Source organism: Micropterus dolomieu, linkage group LG22, assembly GCF_021292245.1.
Source record: "Micropterus dolomieu isolate WLL.071019.BEF.003 ecotype Adirondacks linkage group LG22, ASM2129224v1, whole genome shotgun sequence".
In the NCBI taxonomy this organism is placed as follows: domain Eukaryota; kingdom Metazoa; phylum Chordata; class Actinopteri; order Centrarchiformes; family Centrarchidae; genus Micropterus; species Micropterus dolomieu.
The window spans coordinates 31,403,331-31,421,216 of NC_060171.1; the positions used below are offsets into that span (position 1 = coordinate 31,403,331).

A 17,886-nucleotide genomic window follows, 5' to 3' on the forward strand; every position below is an offset into this window, starting at 1 on the left:
GCCTCAGCGGCTCAACATAGAAATAATCCCAACAATTGCCCTAATTAAAGAGTGAAACAATGGCATTGTTGGCCAACAAAGCAAATATATTTGTAGTTACATTTGTTTCTGTGACCCGTAAAGGATCAGAAAATAACTGTGTGCACGAATGCCCAACACATTTTTAATCATAAATCACCTCATTTTAGAAAACATTTGTGTACATTAAAACATATTTATTTACAGCTGAGACCTTAACCTTTCATTTTCTACGGAAGCCCTAAGCAGCCATCCTTTCAAACATTGTTTTATTCCATTTTCCCATGATAATGGGATAATTTTCTCGAGATCTCGAGATAACAATTCTTAGGAAGAGACTGTTTCACATGATCACAACAGCATATGCTGGAGTGTGTGCATCCCGGCGATTGGTCCACATCCATCAATCTCTGGACCCTTATTTTAATTTCCCCACCATCCCCAGGCATAGGAAAATCCTGCGCTTCTCATTCAGGGGAATCCAATCTCACATTTCCCAACGGCCATTTCAGAGGTGTGTCATGCAAGCCACAGACTCTTTTGAATGTCCTTCTGAACTTTTCAATGGTGCACCTCGAAATAGCTGTCAGGAAATGTAAGTTAGATAGATGTGGACCATTTGTCAGGACACACGCTCCAGCACATGCTTCATTATGAGCATGTGAAACGGTCTCTTCATAAGAACTTTGTTGAAGAGAAAAAAAAATAAATAAATAAAAAATCAGCAAATATGGAAATTCAACACACAAACCTGTGCTCTACCAACTGAACTAACTAGCGAGACTAGTAAACTCAATGAAATTATTTTAAATAAAGTCACCTGCCGACCCTTGTATTAAACTATTGTTTTGTTATCTCATTTGTTATCTCGAAAAGATAAGTAAAAAAAAAAAAATCTTTAAATGGATGGCCGCTTTTCTGTAAGTTGCTGCTATTTAGAATCTCTAACATAAATTATACCACAGAAATAAGGCAGAGTGAAAAGTGTGCCAACCAGTCCCAGTCTCCCCTACACAGGGATGCTGAGAGAAAGTCCGTCTGTAATGACGTCATACTAACCCAATTGAAAAAGAAATATACTTCAGTAGCAATTTTTTTGGATGCACTTATTATATTTTAATTGTACTATACTAAGTGTATATTAAAAGTGTTATTTTGGAACAACTTAAAGTATGTTAAGTGTCATTTTAGAAATACTTAGTCAACTTTAAGATAATTGCAATATATTTTAGTATACTTAGTTGTGTTAAAATTGACCTATTTTAAGTACCTTTACTGTAATTTAAATATACTTAATAAATAAATAAATTTAACTTAAAATACCCTTTTGTGCTATACTTGAAGAACAGTTTAAATATATTTTTAAATGTGTTCACTGAATATTTATTAGCATTTCAGCATATTAGTAATTTATTACTAGTATACTCCGAGAGCCACTATTAATATCTTGGGGAAGTGCTTTATGAAACTATTCAGTATGAGAATAATTCATTATTAATGCATTAAAAATATCTTGCAAAATGCCCTTTTAGCATAATAATAAAAATCAGTAAAAAAATGTATTTTACAACACACACATACAGACAACTAAAAAACTTTAATTTTGTTTACATTACAAAAATAAATTCCTGTATATTTAAAGGTACAGCAGCATGTATCACATCTTGACCAACACCTTCAAATAAAAATAAAATCAGTAAAAGTCTGACATATGATCAGTATTACTGAAAAGTACACTATACACATCCCATCATTAATGTTACCCATGGGGTCCCTCATACGGTTCGGACTCTGGGCACAGCTCAGATGACCTCACGGCAAGCCGTCCCACTTCTGACACCATATGCGGCCAAAGGCGAGAGCAGTCACCCTGCTCAGATTCAAACACAGGTCTACAGGGTACCAAACATGCAACTTTGACAGCAACGGCAAAGAGCCAGGCTCGTTGGTATGGCAGTCCAAGGGCTTACTCAGCTGTAGTGAAGGTACTCTGTCACAAGCATGCAGTACAAATGGTGGAACCAAACTGAAATTGAAAAATGTCACAATCCTTATCCTTGGAGTGGAGGGTCGGTTATCTTTGAGTAGGACTCGCTGCATTTTCTGCGACTGCAGGCACTATGGGATTTGGAAACTGCTTTATCACACAGCATCTGTGGAAGGGAAAAGGAAGTATTTTGTCTATATATCAAAGCAATAATACCTCTAATTAATTAACAACCATTTTCAGATTTTTTATTTTGTTTAAAGCTGCTGAAACACATTATGACATCATGTCTAGCTGTTCTGATAATGTTGTTTAGGTTCAGGTGGAATGGTTTTCCACAAGGGACCCCTCCCAGTTAATGCTCAGTTCTTCCATTACAACATGATCAAAAACATTACATAAACACTACTGTACATTCAGCCGAGGAGCTGTATAGGATAAAATGTTGTTGAACAGGTACAACAAATAACACAAACATTTGTTTTTTGCTGTGCTGTCTACATGTCATTTCACATTAACACAGCAGTCAATTTATGAACTACAAAAGTAGCCAATTACTTAATGTATAACAATATTTTAAATAAAATTATTTTTTCACAAGAATATTTGTTTATTTAGTCTGACCCCGTTGCCATGTAGTGAGAGCAAAAACAGTGATTGCGTGCAGGAGCCAGACATACCTATGAGCACAACAAGCTTGTGAGGTTCCAGCTGGTCCTTTAAGGTTTTCGTGGCCTCTAAGCCCTCTGAGTGAGGCAACGATCCCAGGAAGCTGTAAAAGAAATGCAGTTGCAAATGATATAATAAATATTGAGTTAGGCCAGTACTTCCACCTAGTTTAGTTCTTCATTTGCATTTCATTATAAACACTGTAATTCTATTCTTATAACAAATCTTTATTATTATTCTTTATTTAATTTTCTTTAGCTAAGGCAGGAGATTACAATTCTGGGTTTAGCATTAAGTTGGTTAGAGTTGGCAAAGGGTAGGTTCAACTTTTAAAAGTTGAATACAGGATCTTATAAGTTGAGCAGTATTTTACATAACATCACAAGCTATTATATCGTGTGGTCAGGCATTGCAGTACATAAAGACATTATTTCAAGTGCGTCTTAAAACAATTCTCACATACCTGTGTACACTTTAACATTGCTGTTATAACTGAGTTATTGGTCACTGTAATCATTACCCCCTCCATGGTTGCAGTGAAGAGAAATCTCTAAAAAACAGTGTACCTTTAGAAGATATCCACTTTTGACTAGTCTAACACAGATGCTTAGCTGATGATTCATAGTAGCTTCAGCTAAACCTTAGAATGAATTTATTCAAAAATTACAACTGTGGTGATGTCTTTACAGACTATATGGGCAGGAATAATAATGATTACAGTGACCAATAACTTCCTGTAAACATAGACATGTGAGTATTAATGTAGACTATAAAAATGTGAACCTTTAGCACACAGACAGCAACATATTAGTTGCATTTATTACTCTGATAAAGACCTCACTGGTCATCTTAACAGTGCAAAAGCAGAATTGAGGGCTCATACACACACATGCACAGGCCTGCCTTGTTAAAATCTCATGCATCAAATTCCAGCAACAGGTTACTGAGACTGAAATTTTAGTAACATTAAAAACTGCCTTACAGCAAAAAGCAATACATTACTGTTATGTTAATAGCATTTCTTTTGTAACGTGTTACTCCCAAAACTGTTTAAGGCACACGAAAGTTGCTGTCTCGATTATGAAGCTATTAAAATGCTAACTAACGTTAGCTAACAAATACATTAATCCACGTGCTAGCATTAGCTAATTCACACCAGAGCTATCCACCAAGGAAAATATTTTCAAACCCAGAGTGAGCTCAACTTTAGTTAACTTACACAATTGTGTTGTCTTGCCAACAATAAACTTACCAAGAAAGACGATTTTTGCTGGCAGTATCTGTGTCTGTCCTCTCCTGCTTGTACTTGCCAGGCACGCCTCTTTAGCTCTTTTCACATTTAACTTCTGCAGGGAGCTGACCGGATATTGTTCTCTTCTGTGTTCTTTTCTTATTATGTCTGTGGTGTCCACCTTCCAAGTCCGAGTCGGTAAAGTAAAACAAAGGAAACCTGAGAAACAAAAATGATTTCTGGCCAAAACTAGCTTCCCTCTCAACGACAGTAAACATGTTAACTCTTGTGAAGCGGACTTGATTGGGTCGTCGATTTGAAAACCTTGATTCTGATTGGTCAAATTGAATGCACTGCTAGTGGGCTGGGCGGGAGGACACACTTCTCCCCTGTGTACACATGTGTTTACTGTTTACAAACAGAAAAAAATTACATTGTGATTTGAAGTATGCTTATTTCTATATGTTGTTGTTTGTTACGTTAACAACATGTGCTGCTTCCTTCTATGCCAGGTTACCCTTATGAAAGAGGTCTCTGATCTCAACTAGCTATTTACCTGATTAAATACATTTTAATGTTAAAAAAATATGTTTTAAAAATAATACTTCTGGAAATCAGGCTGAAATATGTGGCAATTACATAAATAATTACAATATTTTGCAGTAGCCTACACGATGAAGCATATTTGGCAATATATTTTTAACCCACTAAAGTGTAATTGTTTAACAATGTACTTCCACAAAGTACACCTAAATAGTATTTACTAAGAGTTAAATAAATATATTTTTAATAGACTACTTTTATTTAAGCATATTTATTAAAAGTTTAATTAAGTATATATTTATTCCCAATTTATTCAAAGTATACTTTTGAGAAGTATGTTAAAGCTCAGGAGAATATATCTTTAATACACTTGTAGTAAGCATGTTAGGAATATGAATGTACTATAAGCATACTATTTGAATTTCTAGTATATTTTCAGTGTCTTTAAGAGCACTTCTTTTTGACCTGGGAAATGGTGCAGGATATTCACGTTTTTCATTTTGATTTGAATGGCCGAGATAACATATATCTACAACAAACTAATGCATGAGAAACTGAAGAAGAGGAAGAGAGAGAGACATCGCCTGGAAGAGAGAGAGATGTGACCCACCAGTTCTTCATAGTTTAGATTAATGCAGCGTAGTGAAGATAAAGACGTTTCATAGAGGAGACAAGCGTCTGTCTGCAACTGTTAACAGACTTCAGTCTGCAGTGTAGTTCATACACTTCACCACAGAACTGTAGAGTAACATTAGACTTCATGATCAAAGAGAGATTTTATATCATGACCACACTTCTGTCCTTACTCACACGCTCCCTTTCTCTCACTCGTCCACATGAGCATGGAGGTTTTTACACAAGAAGTTTAAGAACACCTGCCTTTGACAAGTCAACATGTTTTCTGTGAAAAAGACCTACTTCCAGTGTGACACTTTCAATTGATCATGTGTACGAGTGGAAACTCTTGCCTCCTTGTGGCTCTCAAGTAAAGATCAGGCTTTTCAAAAACATTAGGGTTCAAGTGTTGGATGGATGGTTTCAACAAGCAACATCACTATCATTAGGCTGTGCCACTGGCAGGAGAAAAATCACTGCTGTTATCATTCATGTTCCTATATCCAGGATGTTACATCCTGAAAGCCCTTTTCACTGCTCGAACACTGTAATCTGCTTACCACATTCTTTGAGGTAAATCATTGAACTGTAGGGGATTACAGTACATTTCCCAATTTCAAAGCAGATTGTTGTAAATCCATTACATTGAATCTGTACCTCCTACCTTGGGTGAACGGTTAAATTGTGTAGGTGAACCATGTCCTGTGTGGTCAGTGGAAAGCACCACAGTCATGTGAAAACCTTGTGACTACAACTTCTTTCTAGCAGTGATGGAGTCAGGCTTCAACAGTGGCATTTTCAGCTAAAGAGGCATTATGATGGCATGTTTTTACACACGTAGGAGCATGTAGGACAGCCTACATGACACTGTATTGCGTTTACTCCACTGGAAGGGCACCCATTAGTGCACTGGATCATGTTTTCTACACTGGAAGGGAAGCCTAGAGGGCACCTTCTCACATTGTCTTGCACCTTGGGCAAGCCTAGAGGGCACAGGACATAATAAGTGAATAGGGTAAACAAACATCTAATAGAAATCAATGATAGATATGTATAGTAAAATTCTATATATTTTGCCAGACACTACAGATGAATAAGGTAAAAACAAATAACTTATAGATTCCACAGTTGATTACTTACATTGAGACACGTTTCGCATTACACGTTTTCTGAAATAGTATGTTTAATTAAGGGGAAATCTACAGACACAGACACAAAAAGTGTAGTAAATTTAACCTCTTTTCTTTCCACTCGTCTGAAAGAAGACATGTTATGGAAGCAAAATAGCCCAAAATCTCAAAATTGACCAGTGCATGATGTTTTTGCCTGTAGTGTCTTGCCTTAAAGTTTACTTCTTCCTCACTGCACTGCAGAATTCATTACAAAAGAAACACATTCAAAGCACTTGAAATATTTTCATAAAGGAAATGACAATCTGAGACCGGTGCTATTGTTTCGTACTGTAATTCCTGAAAGATTTGAATTTGGGACTTTCATCAGATAGCTGTTTATTTCCATAGTCTTTTTTCTTTTCTTTTTTTTACCTCTTATTTTATAATCTCAGTCTTTCCTCTGTTTCCCTGTAGAGTGCTGTGTGCACAATAACAGTGCAATGGCAATAACAAAATAAAATATGGATTAGTGTTAGATATCCCATCCCCCTGCCACCGTAGACGATGCAGATATTGATAGAAGAATATCAAAAGGTATGCCAAGGAGAAATGAAACATCAGAGCATCCAATATCACCAGCCTGAGCCCTTTTTCATTAGCCACTCACAACGAGAATATAGAGGGAGCTCAATCTATGTTATCGGAAATCTTTGCCTTTCTGTTTTTGTGTGTGTTCTCGGATGCAGTTTTAAAATCCAATTCATGCCCAAACCTTTGGTTGTACTGCTTTTTGACTATGAGACACTAAGGGCACTAAGGTTTGTCTCTGGCTAGTCGACATTTTGGTAGCAATTGGCTACTAGTTCACCAGTCACCGAAACAGTTCCTGCTTTTGTTTTGAATGGTGTTCAGAAATGCACCGCTCCAGAGGTCACTTGACAGCGGTTCCAGACCACCCCTTCAAAAGCGCACAAATGTTCGAGTCCGGCATCCACAACAACCCAAACAAACAGCAACAAGGGGGTAAACGCTACAGGGTTTGGTACAACCGGACTGATCAAGGCTGGTGTGAACCCGCCCTAAAACATGACTGATATTAAGTAAATATTGTACGTTGTAATTCATCTGTAATCTGTACTAATATTGGCTTAACATAATGTAAGTCATTAGAATCAAGTCAAGGTTACGCTCTTTCCATAGACAACCTGAAGCATGATACTGATCAATTCAACACTGAATATTTAATCAGTTGATAGCGGTTGATGATTTATGACTTTTAATTGATGGCAATATTGATCAGTAAGACTGACACACAGTATTGATCTTAACTTATCTTATCGGTGACCATGAAATAGAGATGGAACATCCTTTTTTACACAGGAACACATCCTATCATGTGATGTCATTTGACCAATTGCAGGTCAAAGTGTGTGTGTTAGAAGATCTCATCCAGCTCAGCCAGATCTATCCACACTGCACTTCATATTCCAGCAAACATTTCAATTTCCCTCTACAGCATGTACCCTGTCATCTCATACTCTCCACCTTAATTCCTTCTATCAAATCATGATCATCTCTCTCTCTCTTTAAATATCTCACCCTTCTCCTGTTTTCTTCATCACCTTCCCCTTATCTCAACTTTATCTCCAGCAAAGAAAGATGCAGAGCTCCGGAGTCTGATGGAGGGTTCACAACCTCACTTTCCTGTCAGGAGCCATCGCGTCATGAGTTATATGGAAGCTGAAACATTGACAGCTGACGATGCTTAACATGATCTCAGGGAACCCTGCCAAGCTTATCCATTCCTCTGAGCCTCTGCCTTCTAGCTGTACACACAAACACCCTTGTTATCGGCTATGATCTCTTCTATACCATATACTGAGCATATCCATTCAGTGAGAACTAATTCTTTACTAAGGAGATGCAGCACGTGTACAAAATATTCTATAGCTGATTTCTTATATAATGCATCACTATCTAAATGTAACAACATGGAGACTAACTCAAAATGAGCTCAACGTCATGTGATCATTTCACTTGACTGTAGGAATAGCTGGTGAACCTGCTAAATATGTAACCCTATGGAATTATTTTAATTTCAAAAACGCGAACCTAAACTTCCTCAGAATCAAACGAATGAATAAACCTAATTTGAAAAAGAAATTACAAGTTACAAGTTATAAAAGTATACTACATACACAACACTAGTATTTCCTCTCAGTTTAATAACATTTTTGTTCAAATATAATCATGAAATTTAGACGTGGCGTTTCTAACAGCTGCACAGTTGGCCTGTTATGATAATGATGATAAACTGCTGGTAACATCTGATCACTGATGACTCCTGTAATGAAAGTGTTGACAGATCTTCACTGACATGACTAGCTGCTTGGAAGCGCAGAAGATCCAGACACAGAATAAGCTGATATTATGCAAAAAATTATAATATGTGCTTACAAGATTAATGGGGAATAGCTCTGTGCACCTGCTGTTTCTCATTTACACTCAACAACTGCTGCTACCTGCTAGTTAATGTTGTTAGAATAACGTGAGGCGATTATCTATTGAAAAACTGCTACTACTTTTAGGAACAACAAAAAGACACAACCCTCTCAATATTCCTTTTAAATATAAAAGTAATGGTGACTCGTCTTCCACACATATGTACACTCACTGGCATGCAGAGAGAGAGCATAATAATCAGGCTCAGAGTTTTTAATTAGCTCCAGCTGAGTACATTTATTGGTAAGATGCAGCAGTCAGTGACTTAACCTTTCTCTTGCAACAGCACATTAAAACACTTAAAAACTTAAAATTGATTCTTGATTCTCTCTCATCAAGAGTAACAGCGGATGCATGCAATGCCCGTGTACAATAATAATAATAAAAAGATCTAAGCAGCAACATCATTTTCAGCTGCTCATACAGTCAGAGGCAGAAAAACCGTATTGCAAAGAGCCGTGGTGAGAGGAGTTGTGGAGGAGTTGTTGTCGTCCGGTAAACTGCGTGAATCATAAAAGTGATGGGTGGAAAATTCAGTATTGCAGGAGGGATTAAACATCCCTTCTAGCCCAGAGGACATGATTAAATGCATCAAGTGATTTAGAAGCAGCCAGGTTCTGTTTAGTATAGACAGAGTCTCTCTGAACTGCACATAGGGTTTTTTATTATAATTTTTTGTTTTTTACAAAGAACAGACTAAAGTAACAAGATAAGGAAGATTGTTTAAGGTGAGACACCTCACTCTTTGTATTTTGTTTATGACTGGTTAAATATGAAGGGAAACAGTTTGTCTGACACTACAATCAAAGCTTTGCTGAACGATATAAGCGTATGTTACTGTATGTCAGTCGTACTTCAGGTTCGACTGAGGTGGCAGACTAATGATGACACAATCAGGTACAGTAGTTCCATGCAATTGATTCACAGGTGAGCAGATTCTCTTTTCACATTCCCCGTAGGTGGAAAATAATTTAGCTTTTTAAACCCTGTGCTGACACAGTTTTGTAAAAGTGAACATTGTCTTTATAGAAAGCCCTGCAGGTGTCTAATTATGGGTTCAGTGGGAGACATATCAAGGAATTAACCATTTATGGTGATACAAATGCTTTTGGTTGAAACGGCTTTGCGTTTTGAGGGAGCTCTCAAAGAATGTGAGCAGCAACAAGGAACTAATCATGTGTAATGTATTGTGGGAAAAGAGAGGGGAATGACCTGCAACAAAAGTCCCAGGCTGGAATCAAATGAGGGACTCGGCAGCCATGCTTTATCAGAATCAGGAGCATTATTGCCAAGTAGTGTTTTACACATACGAGGAATTTGCTTTGGTGATAAAGTACTACACGTAGACAAACATAAAGTTGACGTAAATAAGTTTAGAAATAAATAAATATGGAAAAATAAATGCAAGTTATTGCAACTATTTGCAGAGAAAGAACAACGTTACAGATATTTATATGGGCATTACTCTGGTTTGTGTTGTGCATACGTATTGCAATGGAAGAGAATATTGTGTACATAAATATGTAAATTGACAATATAAAAATATTCAACAACAACAATTAACAACAAATATGTGCAATGTGCCAGGTTTGTGCATTAAATGAAATGAAGTAAAATTCAGATGTGCAGAGACATTTGTATTATTTGCACGGGGGAGTGTCAGTGGGGGTCTTGTTAATGAGGCTAGCTGCAGACGGGAAGAAGCTGTTTTTGTGGCGAGAGGTTTTGGTCCTGATGGACCGCAGCCTCCTGCCAGAGGGGAGAGTCTGAAACAGTTTGTGTCCGGGATGGGAGGAGTCAGCTGCAATCTTTCCTGCTCGCCTCAGAGTCCTCGAGGCGTACAGGTCCAGAAGAGAAGGAAGATCGCAGCCAATCACCTTCTCTGCAGAGCGAATGATGCGAATGTGTAGAATAGCCTTTTTTATATTATCAGTTTGATACCATTCTGAGTAGTTGAAGAAAAGTATTTTCTCAGCTATTTTGTGCTCCTTGTGTCAAAAGTTTTGTTTTCACTGCTTTATAAAATCTTGAACTAGTAAATCAAGTCATGCAAACGGATGCAACAGGAGGATCAGTCTGTCCGCACAGCAGGCCTGAGATTAAAAAAAAAACACTCTGAGTTGAGAAGCTCCTGGAGCCCAGAGGGAGGTTATCAAACCCAAGAATGCAAACTCAATACTGCTGTAAACAGTTCTTCACTAGGTGTTTTGGGGAAAACAAACTTCTAAAAAGTCTCAAAGCACAGTGGAGCTTACTGTCTGAGATGGACTGTGTGTTTGATGTTGCTCCATCAATTAAGACACAGCTATTTTCATGTATTTCAACCAGAGCTGTACCACAGATCATAGTGCTGTTTGAACATGATTTGTTTTTCGCAGAATGAATCTTGGGCCTCCCATTCATTCTCACATGCCAGACTGCCATCCTTTTGGCAACTAAACTTACATCATCCCTGTCTTCATGGCATTCATCTGTTTTGGACACAAACTTCAGTCAGACTCATCAGATTCAAAGTACATATCCACACATACTCAATAAGAATACTTCACGTCACCAAAGATTTAGGGTAAAATTGTAGTGGGGATATAAATGTACTATTAATATTTATTTTAAAATTCATTATCACAGCATTGGTTTAAGTTTGGCTCGTGTTAATTGATAGATGACCAGTATTTTGTCAGTTCATTCATCACAAACTTGACGGGCCAAAAACGTAATGAGCTAAATCAGCACAACTGATACAAAATCAGCCATCAGTCACTGACTGGCTTGAAAAAGATGAAATGTTGTGCCTATACAACAAGAGTCCACAGCCTAGCTAGCAGCTCTGTGAGGATGCACAGCTGTGCTTTCAGCCAAATGCTAATGTCAGCACGCCAACATGCTCACAATAGCAATACTAACACGCTGATGTTCAGCACATATAATGATTTAGTTTGGTGTGTTAGCATGCTAACATTTGATAATTAGCGCTGAACACAAGTTTCAACTGAGGCTGAAGAGAATGCCATTAGTTTTGCAGGTATTTGGTCTTAAACCAAAGCTATTGGTTAAACAACTGGAGAAATTATAATTAGTTACATGAAAACATAAAATCTGTACTAAGTTTAAGGTGCATGACTGTTGTAAGATGGCCATTACCAAATCACACATCGGCATGAAAAATTGTTTTGATTAAAAAAGCAGATAAGCAACAACCATAGTGTAGTTCACATTTTTGAACCAGGCTGAATGTGGCAGTATTTAATCTATATAAGCAAAGATCTGAACATAGGCCTCGCCTGACTCTTAATCACCCATCTGTTTTCTTTTAGCATGAGGTTTTAGTACTTTATCCTTTATTATATATTACAAGTGTGAAGAGACAAACGTGTTTAAAGAAATCTATAGAAATCTCTGCATGTTTGAATCAATGTCATCTCATAATGGGATCATAAATAACAGGTTAAATGCAAAGGCATAAGGTATACAAGTATATAAAACAAACTGAACGATCTGGCATCAAATGAAAAAATTTATAAATGGCCAGTCAATAAAAATTTGATTTGAGAATTGATTTAAAAGATGGTAGTGATGTGGCGAACCTGACATTCCCAGAGCTGAGGTGTCATGGTCTGTCTCGGTCGCCCATGCTACCTGAACAAATGTCATGGCAAATTAAAAAAGTGATGCAAAATATAAAGATAACAGATGGATGGAATAAGGGTGTAAACAGATTAAAACTTCAATATACAATAGGACAGGCTTGATTCATTCACAATGACCTCCAAAGAAAGCGAGCTACTGGTGTGCATGCTTTAACAAAACTGTCAGCAACAGTGATTGTGGCACAGGGGGGCCAGAACACCAGAATTGGCAGGTACATGCACATGACACATGACAGATGTGAAAGAGTCTGGAGAAGCTGTGATGAATGGTATGTTGCCTGCAACATCATCCAGCATGACCGGTTTGGCGGTCATGTAAGTTGGATCAGCCTGTGATTTAAATTTTTTGGATCCAGCCCTCAGTCAGTTGGAAATTTTGTTTTCCATAAATTTTGTTCTAAACCAAATGTACAGTAAAGATTTTGAACTTAGATCTATTTCGTTCGTTGAGTCTGATTTGTTATTTGAGTGTTTTTGAGCAGGGTATATGTCAGCATATCTTCACTGAGTATGCCAGAGCAAGGATTACTACGATTACTATAACCTGCACCAGTACTATGTTAGCCATATTCCTTCCCCACTCTGAAAAGCAAAATTCAGGTAAGAAGTGACTGTGGGTCAGAAAAATACAATGTTGCTGTTCTACTACTGTTATTGCATCCTCTAAGGTTATGGATTTGTGGAGCTCAATTGAGCTCCCTAAAGAATACTTTACAATAGGTTGCTCACAAAAAATAATCAGCAACATTCTTTCTAGCTGTCAATGAAGAGGTTTTTCAGTGCCAAAGTACTGTAGCCATTTCTAAAATGTTGATTAAGTGACAGACTGAAACTGTCTAATCTCTCTCTTTTTCACTCCATCACTCACCCTTACTTCCTGTGTCACAATCTACAGTAGCATTGCTACATCGTAGTAGCTGCTGCAATAATGCTGATATGAAGATCACTTTCCATCTCAATCCTTGAGATAACAATTAATTGAAATATAATTTCAAGTGTAATGACAATGATAGCCCTCAAGCACATTTTTGCACTTCTGGTTAGATGCTAAAATGCATTTCGTTGTCTCAGTACAAAATGCAATGAATGACAATAAAGTTGAAGGGAAGAGGGAAGCATATTGTACAAAGAAATAAGACTGGCCCAGAGCTGACCTGTGCAGCACTTCACAAGTTATCTGATAAAAAAAAATAAAAAACACTAAAAATTATGCACGATATGCCAACCCAATGCTGAAGTCCTTTTATCAGAATGCCTTGGTCTTTTATGTCGAACACTGCTCTCAAGCCTTATAATATAAGAATGGAGCAGATTTTGGCATCTGTAGTAGTTATACAAGGTCATTAATGACTTTGAGAAGTATAAAGGATTTGAAAGCTTTCCTTGAATTTTTCAAAAGGTACCTCTATCTCTCAAGGCTGCCAAAAAGTGTCTTGTGTAGGATTTTTGCAATGAATAGTCATTTGGAATCCATTCTGCAGTTGTTTTCAAACTGGATTCTTTGGATCAGTGAGTGCCATCTTTGAAATGATCAGGAGCACAGCCAGTAGAAAGGAAAGTGTTGACTAATTTTCCCTATAGAAATCAGTCATTTCCAGGGTGGGCTTTTTTTTTTTTTTTTTTAAACCAGGAGTAAAACAACAAGCCAATGGGATGATTTAATTAATTTCTTCTGTGTCTTCAGAAGGAACTTGCTAATGTTAGCTTGAGAGAGCAGATACTTCTGTTTATTCTCCAAAAATAATTGTAACTCAAATATTAGCTCAACCCCTCAGCTTGTTTTTATTTTCTATTTAACTCTTTTAACCCTGATTGCTTTTATGTTTGATGTAAAGCACTTTGAATTGCGCTATACAAATAAATTTGCCTTGCCTTGGTGCAGAGGCTGCAGGTGGAAGGAAGTGGCTAGCCTCCAAAAGAGACAAAAAATGGTTTTACTTACATGTTTCGTGCTGGTACGCACACTCAGGAATCATATTAGGTTGTGTTCAGTGTTTTAGTGATTTAGTTATTTGACTGTGTGCAGGCAACGGAACTAACGTTACGCTAGCTGATTGTTAAAATTCATTGTCTTATTTTCTACACGTAAAATAACGATAGTGTTTATTGCAGTTTGGGAGTTGTTCAAAGGAAGCTGTGCAAATGCCATGTTCTGTCATATCACCCATCCATTTCCTTCCGTCAGTCTAAGCAAGGTAGTCAAGGCGTCCCTCTCCCCAGCGACATTCAATGAATCATATCAAGGTAGTTAATTAGTAATCGTTATACAAAACAAGGTTGTATAAGAAAAACAAAGTTAGTCTATTCATGCTACACAGACAGGTTTTCATCTTCACATGTACAGTCTGACATTTGGGAAACAGTGTCTATCTTGACTGTGTTTGAGCACCAAGAATCATCGATGTCAAACACAGAGTCTGCCTCCTCTCATCTTGCCGGAATCTTGCGCTCTGACAGCTCGGGACAAGGTGCTTGACCTGCGATGTTGATGGTTCAGGTGTCCATAAAAGGTGTCTCTGATTTCCATTGCTTAGCCAACCTGAGTCGCATTTTGTCCAGATCTGACCTTTAGGAGCAGCCTTAAAGGAGACCTATTATACTGGTTTTCCAGTCCTATATTATAGTTCTGTGACTCCTCTATGGCAGCTTTGCATGATTCAAAGTTCAACAAAATAGTTTTCTGTCTTATACTGGTTCTTGGATTTTGATGTATTGTCCAGAAATCTGTTGCAACCGTCACGCACTATGTAGCCTACCGGCAGCTTGGTGGGGCTACTTTTTATTTTAATAAAGAAATGTCAATTTATGAAATGAAACAAAGTCATACTGCAGTGCGTCTGTTAGCCTACTTTCTTTTTGCCATATTTGGTAACCGTTTTATAAAAACAATAGCTCACTTCAGACTAACTGAACATGCCCCTTATCTGTGAGCTATTGCTTAAATCTACGTTCCACCCTTTCTGGTGTTATCACAGAGACTTTGCCTTGACAATGTTTGGTTTCCTTCCGGAGTCTCACTTTCCAACTTTGAGACACTTAAATAGCCACTGTGTGAAAGCAATCAGGAAACTGACGGACACGGCCTGTGCGGTTCATCGGCATCTTGCTTATTTTGATAAGGGACTAAAAACACATTTGTACATAACGGTGTGAATTTCACCCAAGCATGAAATCCAAAGCCCATTGTTGACAATGTACATATTACCCAGCATGGATATTAATTTGTATGGAAACAAGATACAGTGCAACAATCCACTTCAACAGCTCAAACAACATTAGCATCCTCCAAGTCGTGCATATCACATTATTATCGTGCAATCCTCAGTGTGAAATCCATTGCAGAGGAAGACCAAACAACATGCAGATGAGCTTGAGCAATGACCCATGACGGTGTATGAGAAGAAAACATTATAAACTGCAGGATAAGAACACTTAAACATAAAGAAAAACAGTTAATCATGGATGACCAACAGAAGAAAACTAATTACCTTTTAAACAATCTTGTACATTTTCAGGGGAAAATCAATCAGAAGTAGGACCAAAGCAGACAGCCGACATATACTGCAGGCCGGGAACATGACTCTTGATGCATTACATGATTTCAATTAATTAGGGTGAACAATTATTATTGAGACACCTGAAAAATAAAGCTGTTCCTGAGAATGTGCGATCAGTAGCCCCTGTAACACAAATAATCCACATTATAGTGCCATGTTAGTTCTTTCAAAAGTTTTTAAGAAATGTTTTCACTCCAACATGCATGGGGGCAGAAGCTACTAATTAATACGTAACGATTTAAACAGTACGTTGACAGAGATGGGAAGTCATTCATTCAAAATTCTAGCACCCCAATGGTGAATGTTAACTTTTTCTTCAGTAAATATTAAACACCAACAGCAACTCATTCATTTAGGTAAAAGAAAAACATCAGTCTTCTTTCAAAATTAAATGTTACAGTATAGGGACACTCCATTTTATTCTTAATTATTACTTTATTAGCCATAGGGGATCCTACTCGTGTTACGGTGGGTGTAGGGACCCAAATGCAGGATGCAGAGTGGAGCAGGTGCAGTTCAAAAGGGTTTATTAACAAACTTAAGGTGAGCACACTTACAGTAAGCGGCAAACAAGGTGATCCAACAGAAAAATCCAGAAACAGTAGTACAATCCAAAGAACTGACAGGGAACAGGCAAGACGAGACATAGCACGCTACTACAACAACTACAACACTTCAACAATGACTGCACAAGGACTGAAGGAAACAAGCAAGCATATATATACACACAAGGACTGACGAGCAGGGCCGGAGCAACACAGGTGACAGAGATGAGGGGATAATGAGACAGCGGGGAAAACAGAGAGACTGGCAGGCAGATTACTGAGAGGGAACACACATAACAGGTTACTGAACACTAAACATATCAGAGACATATAACTGACAAACCAATACCGACACAAGCAGATAGATCACCAATAACTACAACCAACAGGGAAAACAGACTGAGGCTGGGATAAAACAGAAGAGCAGACATGGGCAAAACAACACAGATGTTTGCAGACCAGAAGTAAACACTAAGGCATGAACTAAGGCACAGGACTAGAAACAAAGACATGGAACCAAAACACAGACTAAATAACAGATACTGAACTGACCAAACAATAAACTCAGAAACTCAGGACAGGATCGTAACACCTCAACCTGTGAAAACTGTTAAATTATGTCTTTTTATAGAAGGCCTGTGTTACAAACTGGAGTTTGAAAGAAACAGGCATTTACAAATCATGGATTGTCTATTAAAGACGCACAATCAAGTTACATCATTGGAAATGTAGGATCCAGCATTTTTGCCTCTGCTCCATCGATTAAAAAAACAACTTATTAATAAATAAGCCCCAACTTTATGGAAGTGAATAGTGAACTACTATGGACTGATGTTGCTTATGATATAAATAGCTTCCAGTTTTTAATTCCAACACTTCACCAAAGATGTGAATCAGGATCAGCATAAATACTCTACATATTTTTGGTTTGAAAACTTGCATTATAAGAGCTAAAAGTCTTAGAGTGTGCTGCTAGCATTGCTGGAGGAAAGCTGGGCATCCTGCTGCCGCTGGCAGTCCTAGCAGGGAAACATGTCGGCTGGTCTTCCCTGATTAGACAGTAGAAGAAGTTTGACACAAACAAGTTTCCAACTTTTATTGCATCACCTGTCTTTTGAGTGTGCTATACTTTACTTTTTTTACGCTTTAACATTTTGTAGTACAACATAAAGCTACTGTGAATGGACACACTGTTATGTTATATATATATATATATATATATATATATCTCAAAAAACTACATTTCACTATCATAATTGAACCACACCTCACTCTGAACAAGAAAAACAAAAACACGTATAACAGCTCTTACAAAACAAGACAGGGGTTGTTACTCAACTGTACTGAGTTGAACTTGACAAAAATAGAGATAGTGTGTCTGTGTCCACTCTGGCTCTGTTACAATGAAATACATCATCTGGATAGAGTAAGAAATGTATATTGGACCGTCACAAATCCAG

At 37.6% G+C, this 17,886-nt stretch overlaps 1 protein-coding gene and 1 long non-coding RNA gene across 7 annotated transcripts in view; both read right to left on the minus strand.

Annotated features, from left to right (window-relative positions):
- galnt18a (UDP-N-acetyl-alpha-D-galactosamine:polypeptide N-acetylgalactosaminyltransferase 18a) overlaps positions 1–17,886 on the minus strand; it is a 172,106-nt gene that overhangs the window by 122,367 nt on the left and 31,853 nt on the right. The gene's annotated exons all lie outside the window — the stretch shown is intronic.
- On the minus strand, positions 1,688–4,148 carry LOC123962154. Its single transcript, XR_006822876.1, has 3 exons — positions 3,927–4,148; positions 2,686–2,777; positions 1,688–2,171 (listed from the first exon to the last, which is right to left on the minus strand). It is a non-coding gene; the product is annotated as an uncharacterized LOC123962154 (long non-coding RNA).